Here is a 16,039-nt window from a genome sequence, read left to right as displayed (position 1 = left end):
CTTTCAAACTTGCCTCTTAGTCATGCCTCCAAACGGGCCCGCTCTCTGTCACTTGGCTGGGCCTGTGCGCAAAACGGGCTCGTCCGTTTGAACCGATTGTCCTGATGGGGATAGCGGGCAGCTGCCCTCTGCCAGTCGGAATCTGAATTGTCCAGCTGTGTGGCATAGGCCCTGTACTGCTGCTTGCCAATGGAGGAGGGGCAGCTGGTGGGAGGTTCCGGGCAGGGTCGTGCTGGGAGGCTCTGGCATAGGGGGGAAGCTCTGGGCTGTGTAAGAAGAGCAGATAGTTTGGTGCCGTGGCTGGGCATGGTCCCAACACCTCCCTCCCTCCCCGCCTTGGCCTGGAGCGCAGAGCTACTGGCCCCTTTTCTCGACAGCCGATGGCTGTGGGGTGAAGGCCGGATTCCCGCAGTCTGTGGTGTATGTGCAGGGCCCTCGGCCTAGCTTCACACCACAGCTGACTGCGCCCTGGCAAAAGAGCTCCCTTTTTATCTGAAAGGCACTAATTGGGTCCTGAATCACGCTAGGCTGCTTTGATCTCTCAGCCATTTCCCACACAGCCTGCAACAGCCTCATCAGCGATTTCTAATGAGGGGGCCCGGCTGTCTCCTCTAGGCCCTCTTCCACCCCCCATCCCTGCCTATTAGGCACTAGTACAGCTGTCCGGCACCGCTTGGCAATGGGGCTGGGAGGTAAAAGTCCGTATTTGTGCCTGGGCTGGGGGGGGGACAGGCACTCCAGCATGACTCCAGTGCCAGTGAGTGCACAGGGGTCCCCCCTTCTGGCCAGGCAGCAGAGCGGCTGTACTGCATTAGTGCCATCTGCCCGTGAGACTCGAACCCAAGCCCCTCGCAGGCAGCCAGTGGAGCCTTTGTTCCCTGCTGCCCTTTGGCGATGGATGGAATCCTGCTAACGATGCTCATTGACAGGTTCAACCAGTCCTGCTGCATGTGGTCATTGGAGATCCCCAGGAGTCAAGCTGTTACTGCCGGGCTCTGGGGCACAGTCCAACGTGGGTCATTACACTCCGCCTCCCTGAATCCCCCGCCCCTTCCCTGGAGTCATACCTGTGTGGTGGTCGAACACTGGTTCTGTTCCACCCCAGAGGAGACTGCAGATCAGCAGTGGGCACAGTCATTCCTGGGCGTAGGTAGGAACTGTGTGGCTGGATCTCGGCACCGCTGGGGCCTGGGCACCAGGATCCAGCCTCCTGGAGCAGTTTGCAGGATATGCAGAGCACTTTGGGCAAAGAAAGGAGCGAGAGTGTGGATTGTTCTCATCTCTGCTCTTACTCCTCCGCATCCCTCCCTGCTCCCCCAAAGGTGCCTTTGTTTACAGCAGGGCTCTGCCCCCAGCCTGGGATGGGTGCCCCAGAGGGAGCCCTGCCATTACAAGGGGATGCTTCTGAACCTTTTGGGTTTACTGTCACTTCAGGAACGGAGCTGGTGGGTGCTGGAGGACAACAGCGGTGGTGACCTGCGGTGCGGGTGAGGACAAGGGAAGAGCAGGTGAGGGGCAAGCTGTGGGGCTGGGCGAAGCCCCTCCCTCAAAGCCCCACCATTTCCACCCCAGCGCCTTGCAGCAGAGGGTCCCGCGGGGGGTGGCCTGGCCCGGCCCGGCGCAGAAGTGTTTTAGGGGAACTCCCTGTAGATTGTTTCCTTTCACATATTTATTTAATCCGTCTGGAAGCCAATAAAAACATCCTCGCCCCGGCGGCCTTGGCGACTCCAGGATGGGGCCGCCAGCGCGGGAAGCTGCCTGGGCCCTGGGGAGACAGCCCAGTTCCCCCGGGGGCTGTGCGGGCAGACAGGAGGCGGGAATGGGCTGGAAACACGAGGGGAAGGAAGGGGGTTGGTCTGGCTTTTTAACACCATCCTGAGCCTGAAAACCTCCCTTGAAAGGAGTGGGGGGGCAGGGCCGTATCTGAGCCCCCCCCCCAGGTGAGCTTAGCCCCCCCCCAGGTGAGCTTAGCCCCCAGATTGCTGGGGATGTGGGGGCCTCAGGCTGCTCCCCACAGTCCGTCTGGCCCGAGCCCGCTTGGCCATGAGCAGCCCAGGCCCCAGGTGCGGCGGAGCCGGGCGGGCGCTAGGACCCGGGGCAGCCGCGTTCCTGTGCAGCAGCAGCCGGTGCAAACACCCACTCCCCAGAAGCGGGGGAATCCTGGCCGCTGGTTTCCGACAGGGCTTCCCCCGGCGAGCCTGGCCCGGCGAGCCCGCGCCCCGCCAGGTAAGCGAGCTCCCCCCCCCCCCCCAGGCAAGGCGGGGCCCTTTTCCCCGGGCCGCCCCCCTTTTGGGCGCCCCCCCCCCCCCCCGGCCGTGGGGCCCCGAGCCCGGAAAGTTGTGTCTGGGGGGAGGGGGGCGGCTCCTTGCACTTTGTCCGGGGGGGGGTGCGAGCTTGTCTCTGCAAACTGCCCCCCCCCTTTGCAAACTCTCCGGCAGCCCCCGAGCGCGGGGGACTTGCAAAGTGCTGCTGCGGGGAAGGAGAAGTGGGAGAGGCTGGGGCGAGCCTCGGGGCCCGGCTGGACCCGCCGTCTGCACGGGCCGAGCCGGGGGAGGCGCTGGTGTGAACTTTCCCCAAGTCCGGGGCCGGGACCGGGGCGGGCTGACCAGCTCCCCCCGCTCTTTATAGTCCCGGGGCCTGCGGCGAGGCTGGCATGGGGGCTGCAGGGCCGGGGGGGGGCAGAGCCCTGAAGCCACGTGATGTTAGTTCCAGCTGCGGTCTGACAGCTGGATCTGCGCCCCCTCCCCCCCCATGCAACATACATGGCCCTGTCTGTACAACCGAGATTTCGGCTCGCAGCCGAGCCCGGAGACTTGGATCAAAGTTTCGCCGGTGCCGGGCTTCGGCTCCCCCTCCCTTGCGCGGCTGCTAAAACCCGCCTGCGAGCTCCACCCCAGAGGTGGCTGCATTTCAGGGTAGGCTGAGAGAGAGATTTCCAGCAACATCTGGAAGGCTTGAAATGGGAGCTGGGTAATTCTGAGATGGGGGCAGGGGCAAAAACTCCAATTTTTCCAATTCATTCAAAAAGCCAAAGCAGGTTGTTGGGGGGGTTTGAACCACCAAATCGATTAAAGCCTGGAACAAAACTGCAAATGTCTGTGTGCCAATGGCAGTGTTTGCTGCCCCCGGACTGAGAGCCAGGACGGCCCCGCTCCTGCCTGGGCGATGCACGCGCTGGCCTGGCGTACAGCAGGGAGTGGCTCTGTTCATTGTTGCACACTGACCAGCCTGGTAGAATCGGGCTCTGGGCTGGGAAGTCGGCAGTTTCCGCTGGCAGAGGCTGGGCTCTGACGATGGGATGAATTGAAGGGCTCTGGTTAGACACGGACTAGTCTGGTTTTCGGGGTCCCATGGCACGGACTCTTGGGTTCCCAGCGGCTGGGAGTCAGGCCCCTGGGCTCTGGCCGGAGACTAACTGGCTGTTTCTGGTTGCGTGGCTGTTGCACCCAGGGCTGGGGGCAGGGAAATGGGGCAGGCATCCCTGCTCCACCCCAGCCTTTCTGTGGGGAGGAGCTGGGCCGGGTGGCACAACCAGCTGCAAGGCCAGATCCACGCCAGGCAGTGCCCCCAGGTTCCATGGCTCTCCCACGCCAGGGCCCTGGTGTGCAGCGGGTGCCGGGTCAGGGAGCCCTCTGCCATTGTGCATGTGTCCCAGACCCTTGGGAGAGGGCAGGTGAGTCTGTTCCGTGCTGTGGATGGGGAAACCGAGGCACAAAGCGGCATGGACTTGCCTCAGGTCGCGCAGCCAGTCAGTGGCAGGGCTGGGAATCCAGGAGTCCTGACTCCAATTGCGTCCTGTAAACGAGCCGCCATTGTCTTGCCCTGACCAATGTCTGCCTCCTCCGCCAGCACTGGAGATCCGCCAGCACCTGCTCGGAGCGGGTCTGTGTGTGGGCACCCTGCCAGGCACTGCCAGCTGCTGTGCGCGCGCCCAGGGGTTGGGTCTCAGAGCAGTCACTGTTCCAGGGCTGGGCTGGGCAGCTGCCTGAGGCGGGGGGGGGGGTGTTGTGCCCAGAGGTGTGGTGGGCCCTGGGTCCCTGCTGCCATCTCTGCCCTGTGATCCCCATCTGTCCCCAGGCTTGGGGGAGGGGTGCAGCACTAGGTGCTGTTGGGGAGCGCCTGGGTGTCCCCATTTGGTGGGGGGGGGCTGCTCTGCCTGACGTGCGGCCTCCCAGCTCCCTGGCTGTACGTTGCGGGTTCTCCTCCCCCCCGCTCCCCGGGTAATTATCTCGCGGCTCCGCGGGCTGCCGAGCGAATGTAGGTCATGCAGATGGGTGAGTCCTGGATTTCCATCAATGAGAGTGTGCGGCTCGTTCAGTGGCACCAGCCAGCCCTTCTCGCCCCCCCCGGGCTCTGGCCCTATCTCTCTCCCTCCTGCTGCAGGGCTGGCCGGCCCGGGAGCCTAGGGGTTAGCACTCAGCATGGGGACCCCATCCAGCCGTCCTGGGGGTTAGCGCCCTGCACGGGCCGGTGGGAGCAGTGGATTCACCTCCCAGTCCAGAGTGATAGGACCTGGGTGGTGTCCAGAGCTCAACAGCCCCCCCCCCCCAGCTGAGTAATGGGGGGGCATCCTCTGCTGTCGCTTTCATTTGACTGGAGCCTGGAATCAGGACTCCTGCCAGTTTTGGTGGGGGGGGCACTAGAGTAAGCGCCATCTGTCGGGCAGGGAAAGGGGCCCGTCTGCCAGGGTGGGTCTAGATGGGCTCCACCCTCCCCTGGGCAGATGGGGGGATGGAAAGTGGAGAGGATGGGGCCCTGGGCCGCCCCCAGCCTGGCCTCGGAAGCACAAACCTTCTAGCAGCCTGGGGAGGCCTCCTGAAAATGCCCCCCCCCTCAGCTCAGCCGGTCACGGTGCCCGTCAGTCCTGTCCCCCAGCCCTTCCCCCTCCCGTCCCTCTGTAATGGCCGCATCCTCTGATCTCCAGCAGCCCTCGGTGCTGAAATCAGGGTGGGTCCAGGGGACTTGATTAGATTTGTGTGGCGGAGTGGGGGTGGGAGCTGGGAGTCAGGACTCCTGGGTTCTTTTCCCAGCTCTGCTTCAGACTCACTGTGTGACCCTGGGTGAATCCCCTCTGTGTGCCTCAGTTTCCCCCCCACTGTCATGGGGTAGGCCTTTGCTGTGGTTCCCCCCACTGGCCAGGTCCCCACAGCACAGACAGGCGGGGTTACCTCCCTGCCTATCACCCCTCCCAATGCTGGGACCAGCTTCTCCCCCTATAGAACTGTCTCCTGTCTCGTGGAGGGGGGAGTGCCCCCCAACGCCAGAGTGAGTCTCCCGGTCCCCTCCCCCCCCCCGAGCGCATCCCCCGCCCCCGTTCTCATTTCTTGTTCTCTGGCTCCACGGCCCATCGGGCGCCCGAGGGAGCTAATCGGATCTGACAGCTGAGAAATACCACATTGGCTTTTAGGCTGAGAGTCGGGGATGGGGGGGGGGATATCTTAAAGGGGCCAGACGGGGGGCGTCCCTGCCCGTGCTGAGCACAGCAAGGCCTCTGCCATTCCTGCTGTCCAGCAGCAGGTAGTTCCACAGGCTCCGGCCAGCCCCATTCCCTCGGGGGCCCTGCACTTGGCTGGCAGCACTACGGCCCAATAGGAGGACAGGCCTGGGGAGGGGGCAATCCAGGGGAACTGTGTGTGTGGGGTGAGGAGGTGCCAGGGGGCAATAGCTGCTCTGCCCAGCACCCATTGCCACTTCCCCGGGGCCTCGTCCCTGAGCAGCAGCTGCATTAACAGCCTGGGGCTGGGAATAGAACCCAGGAATCCGGGCTCCCAGCCTCCACCTGCCCTGAGGTGCCTAAACAATCCCCCCCCCACCTTTCCCTGCTCTTCCCTGTTATCTGGGCCCTGGCGTCAGCCCCACAGCTTCTGTAGCTGGTGCCCTACGCACCCCCCTCCCAGCCCCGTCCCCTCTGGGCTCTCGGTGCCGCTGGTTCAGCTCCCTGGTCACTGCTGACCCGAGCCGCCCTGTGCCCGCTGGCCCCGTCTCTCCATGCGCATCACCTGCCTGCTCGGCCCCCCCCAGGTGCCCTGCCAGGGGCTGTGGGTCAGGCGTGAGGGGCACCGGCAGAGCTGGTGGGGGAAGGGAGGGACCCCAGGGCTGGGCTAACAGGGGGCTGCGAGTCGGGAGTGAGGGGCACCGCACATTGACGAATAACCCTTGTCATTAATCCCACTGGCCGCTAGGTGTCGCTGCTGCTCAGTGCTGGGAGGCCCCATGTTGCGGGGGGAGCTGCTGGGGGGGCTCCTGGGCTCTGAGCCAGTCCCCCCCATGGACCCCTGGCACCTTCAGCCAGGAGCCCTGTGAGCTGGGGCAGGCCCTGCCTGCTGCCCCCTGCCCATGCCAGCGCCCCCTACGGGCCTGGGTCCTGCTGTCTGGTGGGGCCGGGGGCTGCTCCTGGCCGTCTCCTTCGCTGCCGACCTTTGGCCAAGTTGGCTGTGAGCGGGTGGTGGAGGGGCCTCTGGGCGCCTGCTCCCAGCTCCATCCTCCCGTGCCTGGCGCCCAGCCAGGGCATTAGCCAGCGACCGGCCGGGCCTTGGGCACTGGCCCAAAGGTGGGAAGCTCCCCAGGGCGGGGGAGGGGCAGGCAGGAAAGGGGAGGGGCGTCCCCAACCCCCCTCATCACTGAGATTCTCTGTTACCAGCGTTGGCGTGAACTAGCCAGTGTCCCCTGCGAGGGTGAGAGGAGCCAGGACTCCTGGGTTCCAGCCCTGCTCTGACACTCGCTGGCTGTGGAAGGGGTGTGGATCATTTCTCCCCCCCCCCCGTGCCTCAGTTTCCCCCCATCTCCTGGGGCTGATGCCTGGCCTGCAGGAATCGTTCAGTGTTTGTGGGTCCCTGTGCGGAGGGCGCATGTGGGAAGTGGGGCAGAGACTTGCCCAGAGTCACCCACCAGGGCAACAGCTGAACTGTTTGTGCCCCTCACTCCCGACCCGCAGCCCCCTGCTGTCCCAGCCTTGGGCTCCCCACACACGCTAGGAAATGCCCCAGCGGTTGGACGGGGAGAACTGTGCCTGGTTGGGGGGGGGGATGACGGCCCTTTTCCCAGTGCTGCCCAGTCCTGGAGTGTTGCCAGAAGCTGGGAATGGGCGACAGGGGATGGATCACTTGACGATTCCCTGTTTTGTTCATTCCCTCTGGCGCGCCTGGCATTGGCCGTGATCAGAAGACAGGACACTGGGCCGGATGGACCCTTGGTCTGACTCAGTCTGACCTTTCTTGTGTTCTAAGGATTTGGGCTGCTCTCATCACCCCCATTTTACTGGTGGGGAAACTGAGGCACCCAGAGAGGGCAGGTCGGGCGAGTTGGTGGCAGAGCTGAGGGGACTGAACCCAGGTGTCCTGGCTCCCCAGCCCTTGCCCCCCACGTCTCTCCTGTCCCTGCTTTAGCAGGGAGCCTCCCCTCATCCCCGTGCGCTGGCTGGGGGCAGGAGTTAGCAGATAACGCGCCAGGGCTATTTATAGCCGTGCATTCCCTGGCATGTGTGGACGTGCAGAGTGTGGTGGGGAAAGCGGGGGGGCTCTGGGGCGGGTTCAACCGAGGCAGCAGCAGCCTGGCAGCGAAGGGCTGAACTGGGGGGCGGCGGGACAGCATTGATGGAGAGGGGAGCGGGAGAGGCAACGGGTGGCCCCAGGCTCTGCCCCTCCCCTACCCAGGGGACCCTCTGGGCTCAGCCCCCCCAGATCCTGCCCATGGAGGCTGGGCTGGGGCTGGGGAGCATTCGGGGCAGCTGGGGCAGCCTCATCCCACGTGGGGCAGCTGGCGTCCTTGGGGGGCCCAGGGAGCCCCAGCTCTGGGAGCTCCTCCCCCGGCACCGCGACACACCCAGGTGCTGTGCACAGCCGAGCCGGGGTGACAGGAGCGGGGGTGCCCTGCACTCCCCCCCGGGGTCCCTGCCATGACTCATCCCCAGCAACGTCCTGGCTCCGGTGCCAAACACCGGCCCCGTGACGCCAGCAGGAAGGAAAAGGCCGTCAGGTTTCTGCCAACCGCAGTGACGCAGTGTGACGGGGGAGGGGGAGCCGGCCGGAGCCCTCCCCCCCCAGCCCCCCGCTCCCAGGAAAGGAAAACCCCTCAAAGCCAGATCAGGGAGCTGCTCAGACTGGGGGTTCCCCGCTGCCTGCACAGGGCCCCCCAGTCCCGCTCCCACCCTTTGCAGGGGTGACTGGGACGTGCCCCGCAGGCTCCAATCTGTACCCTGCCCGGGCCGGAGGGTTTGTTTATTGTAGAGTTGCTGTCACTGGGGGGGCCGCTGCCTGGACTCCTGGGTTCATGCTGCGCTGGCAGGTGCTACAGTAGGTGTTTGGGGGGCTGCCCCCCAGAGCTGGGGGGAGCCCAGGCTGGGATAGCAGGGGGCTGCGGGTCGGGAGTGAGGGGCACAAACAGTTCAGCTGTTGCCCTGGTGGGTGACTCTGGGCAAGTCTCTGCCCCCCCGGTCCCCTCACAATCTGGAGAAGGCCCTGGTACTGTCCCGTCAGCCAGGGGCAGCAGTGCGCTGCCCCCCCCATGATGCTGCCCCCCCATGGCGCTGCTGTGCCCAGCAGGAGCCCCCCAGGCATTGTGGATAAAGGCCGCTGGTGCTAAAAATAGACTTGGGAAACCTGTTGTGCCTGTTCCTCCCAGGTTAATTTCCAGAGGGGGGGGTGGGGACAAGCCCCCGCCCCCCAGATCTGCCCTGGCATCCTGAGGCCTGGCTGGGAACGGGGTCCTGCTGCCCGGCTCTGCGGGGTGTCGGGGGAACAAATTTGGGGAACGGGGTTGGCTCTGCTGCCTGGTGCCATCTGGACAGTGCCACCCCCCAGGAGAACACTCTGCATGGGCACTGGGGGGCAGTCAGGGGCCTCAGCAGCACCCCCCCCAATGCAGCCCCCCCAGAGCCCCCATCCCCGGCCAGCTGCTCCCAGGTGCCTGCTGTGCGGCCTGCCCTTTGCCTGAGCCTGATTGGGGCCGACGTGGGCAGGGGGCTCCCTGCCGCCTGCCCTCCTCTGCCGCCTGGTAAAGGTCACAGGTGGGGGGAGGGAACGCGAGCTCTTTGCTGTGTTCGGATGAGCCAGGCCCCCCCCCCCACCGTGGTGCCCACCTTAAATGGCACCACCCAGCTACTAAGGGGTGAAACAGGCTGTTGGAGCCCAGCCTAGGAAAGGGGGTGTGAACATGGGGGGGGGACAGAGAGACAGCAGGGCCCAGGGATTGGTGGGGGGGAGCCCGGACGCCTGGGTTCTATCCCTGACTGGGAGGGGAGTGGGGTCTGGTGGTTAGAGCAGGGAGGCTGGGAGCCCGGATGCCTGGGTTCTATCCTTGACTCTGGGAGGGGCGTGGGGGCTGGTGGTTAGAGCAGGGAGGCTGGGAGCCCGGACGCCCGGGGTCTGTGCTACGGGGACTTGTGCTGTCACCTGGCATACGATGGGCTCTGATCTGCTCCCCAGGCCCAGCTCTGTCGCTGGCCTGTCCCGTCCCAGCACAGACTCCTCTGGGGGAGCCCAGCAGCTGGCCCCGAGGGGTCCCTGTGCCCAGTGTCGACACGGGGCTACCAGCGCAGGGGAAGGAGCCACCCTGCCCAGCGTGCTGTGGGCTCCCTGCAGCGCCGGGCAGCCCAGGGGGCATCTGCCTGCCGAAGGGGGCACTGGGAGCCCACGTTTGCCCAGCTCTGGTATCGGGGGGGTTGGAAATGGGAGGAGCCCCCCCCGTGTCCTTCCCCATCTCGCCTCGCAGGAGGCGCGGTGCTGGCAGCCTGGGACCCTGCCATGGGCGCGGGGGGCACAGAACCCTGGTGAGAACCCCCGGCTACCGGCAGGGCTGGGGCCGATCCCTCAGGGCAAGGGATCGTGGGGGGCGTGGGCTGGCACAGGGTGTGGCTGGGTGCAGGCATGGTGTTGCCATGGTATAGACAAGGCAGCCGTGGCATGGCTGGGGATGGCTGGCGTGTGTGTGGCCAACGGAGCCTGTGAACTCCTTGGGGCGGGGGCTGCGGCTCACCCTGTGGGTCCCAGGGTGACAGTGGGGGGACGCAGGCACCGGGGGGCTGACAGCAGGGGAATGCGGGCACTGGGGGCGCTGACACCGGGGGGATACGGGCACCGGGGAGCTGACAGCGGGGGAATGTGGGTACTGGGGGCGCTGACACCGGGGGGATGCGGGCACCGGGGGCGCTGACACGGGGGGACGCGGAACCGGGGGGCTGACACCGGGGGGACATGGGCACCGGGGGCCTGACAGCAGGGGGGGGCCGTGCTGGGAGGCGGATTTGTCATCTCCCTGGCCCTTCAGATCCCACTTTCTGCCGCAGTGGATGAAAAATCGATGGCACAAATTGATTCACTCCTGGCGGCGCCGGAGCCTCCTGCCGGAGCCGTTAATCACTGGCCGCGGGGGGGCCGGGCTCCCGCGCTGACAGATCCCGCCGGGGGGGGGATCTGAACCCAGCGGGAACCCCCGCCTCGGTGATGGCTCCCAGCCCCTGGGGCAGGCTGCTGCAGGGCCCCCCCCCAGCCCAGCCCCCCCAGGAATCCCAGCCCAGCCAGATCAGAACAGACCGAGCCCGGGGCTGGGCTAGCAGGGGGCTGCGGGTCGGGAGTGGGGGGAACCCAGCCCAGAGCAGGGCATTTCCTGCTAAGGGAACATGGTGGCAGCTTGGCCCCAGCCAGGAGTCGGGGAGGCCGGGTCTGGCCCCCTGCACTGGGGGGGATGATGTAGGAGCAGGATGGGGGGTGCTGAGCAAGACGTGTGTGCGACTGGATATGTGTATTAGTGTGACTGTTTGCACACGTGTGCATGGACAGGTGCTGGTGTGTGTTCATTAGTGTGTATGTTGCTACGGGGGGGCGTGCATGGCTCCACGCTGGAGACTGCTCCCACATGCGTGTGCACACACATGTGGCTGGGCATCGCGGGACCTTCCCTCCCTTGTGAGTTTCTCCAGGCTGCTGCCCGGGTTGCGGGGAGCAAGGTCCAGGGGCCTCCTTTCCGCACAGGTCCCTGCAGCTCCTTCCCCGTCTGCGGCTGCGCTGGGGGCTCCGGTGCCCCGTCCCCCGCCCAGCGCAGCCTGTCCTCCTTTGCACTCGCCTTACATAAGCCCACACGTGGCCAGCCACGGCCGCCTCCCTGCGCGGGGCCATCACCGGCTGCACCCAGATTCCATCTGACAGGGAGCGTTTTCCACACGGCTGGGCTTCGGCCGGGCACCGGAGCTGCGGGGGGGACCCCGCATGATCCTGTCCAGTGTGGCCGAGAAGGAGCCACGGGGATGTAGGTGTGTGTGTGTGATGGCAGTGCCCCGGTAGAGGTGACATGGGGGGCGGGGGAGGAGGAAGGATGGGATGGAGCAGTGAAGGGCACCAGCGGAGCTGGAGCAGGGAGCCCGGGGCTGCAGATTGGGAGTGAGGGGCACCGGTGAGGGCCTTGCGTCGGGAACAGCCGCGGCCTCTTGCTGCCGAGATGGGAACTGGGCCTGTCCCGAGCTCTGGCCCCACCAGCTGTGTCTGAAACGGGCCAGTTGGCCTGGCCCCCAGATGTCCACAGGACCGTCAGCTTCGCGGGGCAGGGCCTGTCCCCTGCTGTGTGTGCAGCGCCCGGCACCACGGGGGATCCGGGTCGGGGCCTGGGCAGCGCCCGGCTCCACGGGGGATCCGGGTCGGGGCCTGGGCAGCGCCCGGCACCACGGGGGATCCAGGTCGGGGCCTGGGCAGCGCCCGGCACGATGGTGGGGGGACCACTGGGATTAACGAGCCACTGGTGGGACACTGGGAAATCGCCCCCCTGCCCTAGCACCTGGGTTAATGGTGGGGCAGGAAGTTGCTTCTTTTTGTGTTTTCCCTGCCTCGTGGTGGTTCCCCCCCCCCCCCCGGCGGGGGGGGGCGGGGCGGGTGGGGGGGGGGGGGAGGGGCGGTGGGTGGGGGGGGGGGGCTGCTGGGTTTGGGGGGATCCTTTCTACCCCCTAAGATGCCAGTTGCCAAACCCCCCCACCCCCCGGAGTCCCAGCCCAGGGCTCCCCCCACAGCTCTGGGGGTGCCCCTCACTCCCGACCCGCAGCCCTCCTGTGACTGCCCTGGTGTGCTGGGGGGGAGCTTGCGGTGCAGTGGGGGTGGCTGTGTGCGTGGGGTCCTGGGGTGTGTCCCCCACCAGCGGGAGTGAGGCAGGGCGCCCAGGGCTCCCTTGGGCCGGCTCCCTGGCCTGCGTGTTCACACCGTGTCCGCTGCAGCTGGCTGTCAGCCCTCCCAGCTGGTGTGGGGGACTCCGGCCCAAAGCCGCTGGGCCAGGGCCAGGGCCAGGTGTGTCCCTCTGCCCCCTGCTGCCAGGCTCCGTGCCTGCCCCCGGCCCAGCGGCTGGAGCCCTCCCAGAGCCCGCTGGGTGGCGTGGGGGCCGCTTGCCCAGGGACTGACCCGCGGCTGTGCCCAGGGTCCGTGTGGCACGTGGCCTGGATTCCCGCGGGGGGCTGCGGGCCGGGATCGCTGAGGCCAGGTCGGCCCCAGGGGGGCAGGCGGGGGAGGGGGCGGCTGGCGCGGGAGCTGCCTCACATCTGGGAGTGATCTGGGACATTCCTGCAGGCTGAGCGCATGCAGCCGGGCAGCTCCCAGCACAGTGCGGGGGGGATGGGCTCACCTAGACAATAGGGACCCCCCCACTGTGTCTCCCCACCCCCCCATCATGGAGCCAGCACCTTCTGGGTCTTCGCTGTGTGCGGGGGCACTGGCGGCGGGGGGACCCCACAGGACCTTGTGCCTTGGCTCCTGGGGGCTGCGCTGCAGCTCTACAGTTCCCCCGCCCTGAACGGACTCAGGCTCCATCGCCTTCCCCCCATGGGGAAACTGAGGCACGGGGAGCCAGGTGCCCAAAGTCAAGCAGTGAGTCAGGAATGCACCCAGGCGTCCGGGTGCCGGGCTCTCCCACCCCGCGACCTGTGTGCAGGTGAGTCCCAGCTGGGGCCACACTCCACACAACCTCCCAAACTCATCCCGCTTGGCGTTGCCCAGCACTGCGCCCCCAAGGATCCCCTCCCCTGACAGGAGTGGTGACCCGGGGAGCGCCCGGCACTGGGCTAGGCCGGAGGGAGATGGGGTCACACCTGCTGGCCTGGGGAGCCCAGCAAGACACAGCAGGGGCCCTAATGCACACACATGTGCACAGGCGTGAGCGTGCACACGCGTGCATGTGTTTGCATGCAGGCATACATGAGCAAGTTCATGCAAACACACGTGCAGACACACACACAAACATGCACACGTGTATACATACACACACGTGCAGTTTTGTTACAGGGTCTGCTGGTGCCTTTTTCATCTCAGTTGAATGAAGATCCCGCTGCCCCAGGCAGTGCTCGGCAGGGGTGTGGGGTCGAGCAGTTAGAGCAGGGAAATGCTGGACAGGCCCCCGGGTTCTGTTCCAGCCCCGTCCTCAACTCGGCACATGACTGCCCTGCTCCGTGCCTCAGTTTCCCCGCTCTGTGAAAAGGCTCCCGTGATCCCGGCCTGTGGGGTGTGGGGCGTTGCTGGTGTCTCCGAGACACGCTGGGGTTTGGGGGTCCCTGGGGGGCAGTGCCGGCGGTAGTTGCTGGTTGCATGCCATGAAGCTGTCTTGTGTCAGACTGGTCGGGTTCGAGTTCCGATTGCAAAGAATCCCTGGCGGGGGTGACTTAGATGTGAGCGGGAAGCCTGGGGGGACTGGGTGAATTGCAGGGGGGGAGAGGCTGGGGGGCCCCAACTCCAGGCCACCGGATGGCCAGGCCCCTCGTCAGGCAGATTAAAAGGCTCCAGGAGATTTCATTTGTAGGAATTGATAAATCTGTCACCCTGGGAGTGAGGGCGGCGGGCTCAGGCCCTGGGGTCATGACTCCAAGCACCCCCGGCCTCTTTGGGGTGCAGTGGGAAGGAGGCTGGCGCTGGCAGCTGGGTCCCAGCCTTGGTGAGAGCACTGGCGTCTGCCCTGCCCCGTGGGTGGCACCGTAACGCACAGAACTGCCATGTCCCCGCCCTCCCCTGGCTCTGGGGCGTGGCAGGAAGGTTGTCCCGCACGTGTTCTGGCATGTCCCGACGGGGCAGAGCCTGACTGCAGCCTAAACGAGTGTGTGTGTCGCGACGTGGGGGGCGTCGCTCGCCAACCAGTGAAATGCAGCCAGCTCTGGGGTGGAACGTGGCTGCTGCGTAACAGCCATGCGGTGCTGGCTTAGGGCTGAGCGCGGGAGGCAGCAGAACCGGCTGGGGGAGTCCAGGGAGAGGGGAGGCTGATGTGAACCAGAGCCAACGCCCTGACTCGTGCGAACGCGCCATGGTGTCGCGCGGCTGGGACCTCCCTCTCGTCTGACCTCTCGTGCTCTAGGGCAGCCTGATTCCCCTCTCCCAGCATGGAGCCAGCCAGGGTCCAAGCTGCAGGGGCTGCAGACCCCAGGGATACCCAAACTCAGGCTGGGGGCTCCTTCGCCTCTGCCCCCCAAGTGGGGTGAGCTAGAGGTGGGCAGCCATGAGCCGGACGCTGAGCTTCTCCCCCATGGTAGCTGGGCACGGTTACAATTGTCCCGGCCCCCCGGCCTGGGGGGAGCTCCCAGCAGAGAGGCAGCCCATAAATCAGGGCCTGCTCCTCGAAGCCCTCCCCCTCCCCCCGCTCGGATGCGTTTCCTATCCCTGGCCAGCCATTAATATCCAAGAACAACAGTGCGCCTTGCGCTCCGCCCCGGGCGGCACAGCCGGCCCCAGGCAGCCCCGGGACAGGGTGGAGGGCTCCCCGGCAGAGCGGCCGGCTCTGGGGCCAGCCTGGGCCCACCCCTCTGGTGTCCCTGTGCAGTGGGCTGGGCCCGGCTGCCTGGCGGGGAGGGAACCCATTGCATTCTTTTCTTCTTTCCCCTTTCCTAGTGAAACAAAATTCCCAGGCCGTCTGGCGCTGGGTTAAGTCCTGAGTTCAGTCCTGGCCAGGCCTGGAGCTGTGCAGGATCCGACGGCCGGCAGGAGCGTGCTGCAGGCCGAGAGAGGCCGCTCTGTGGTTTGCATTTCGCTCGGCTTCGCGCTCGCTGTGGGCCTTTGCTCGGCAGCTGCGGGCAGCGAGCAAGGCCCAGTGGCTTCCTCAGGCCGAGCGGGGCCAGGGTCAGTAACCAGACTCGGCGCTTTGCGATCGCTCGCCCAACTCCTCCGCCAGCTCGACGCTGGGCGTTCGGGCCCCCGGCTCAGAAAATCCCAGAGCCACGGGTTGTGCAAAGCTGCCCTTTGGCTGCGAAGTAGCTGCCTGTCTGTCTGTCTGTCCGTCCGTCTATCTATCTATCTATCTGCCTGTCTATCTGTCCGTCTCCGCACACCCCAGCTCTCTGTGTGAATCCAGCGGTGGGATTGTCACTGGGATTTCCTGCTGTCTTGGCTACCCAGGCTAGGGCCTGCCAGCTCCTCCACCCACCCACACCTCCCACGGGCATGGCTGGAGAGGGGAAACTGAGGCAAGGGCAGGGACTTGCCCACGGGTGCCCTGCGAGGTCAGGGGCGGAGCTGTAGGTAGAACCCAGGAGTTCTGGCTTCCTGCCCCGCCCCCTACTGCCCCTCCCCGCCCCACTCCCCCACCAAGGCGGGGCCCCTGTCCCTTTAAGAGCCCACCCCCGCCGCCGCCGCCGCCGCAGGACACTTCAAAGGGCTGCTCCGGAGCCGCTGCCCCGCCCCCCGCGCGCCATTGGCCGGCTGACTCAGGGGGCGTGGCCCGACCGCTCCCCTCCCCCCGCCCCGTGTAAAGTTTCCCCGAGCACATGACCGGCCATGGCCGCCGCCGCCGAGCGCTGAGCGCGCGCCTGGCCCCGCGCAACGTTCCACCGCCCGGCCCAGGTACCGCGCGCAGCTGCGCGGGGCGGGGGGGTGTTTGCAGGGCGCTGGGGGTGTTGTGGGACGCGGGTGCTGCGGGGGGCTCTGGGGGCTGGGGGTGTTTGCGGGGCTGGGGGAACGGGGGTGTTGCGGGGCGGGGACGGGGGTCTGGGGTTGGGGTATTGCGGGGTGGGGGGAACGGGGGTGTTGTGGGGCAGGTGTGTGTTTGGCGGGGTGGGGGGAACGGGGGTGTTGTGGGGCAGGTGTGTGTTGGGGGG

The 16,039-nt window shown here is 66.5% G+C and overlaps 1 protein-coding gene across 2 annotated transcripts in view; it reads left to right on the top strand.

Moving 5' to 3' along the window:
• The first annotated feature begins 2,172 nt into the window (after positions 1-2,172).
• RARA (retinoic acid receptor alpha) overlaps positions 2,173-16,039 on the top strand; it is a 61,837-nt gene continuing 47,970 nt past the window's right edge. The window contains exon 1 of one of the 2 annotated variants that reach the window (XM_026654735.2): positions 2,173-2,226. The gene's annotated coding sequence lies outside the window, so the exon portion shown is untranslated. Of the gene's footprint in view, positions 2,227-15,706; positions 15,786-16,039 lie in introns of those variants that run through there. The other variant, XM_026654734.2, reaches the window with a different exon arrangement.

Source organism: Terrapene carolina, unplaced genomic scaffold (assembly GCF_002925995.2).
Source record: "Terrapene carolina triunguis isolate 2854851 unplaced genomic scaffold, T_m_triunguis-2.0 Scaffold193, whole genome shotgun sequence".
NCBI classification, from domain to species: Eukaryota; Metazoa; Chordata; order Testudines; family Emydidae; genus Terrapene; species Terrapene triunguis.
This window is presented reverse-complemented; position numbering and strand designations above follow the sequence as displayed.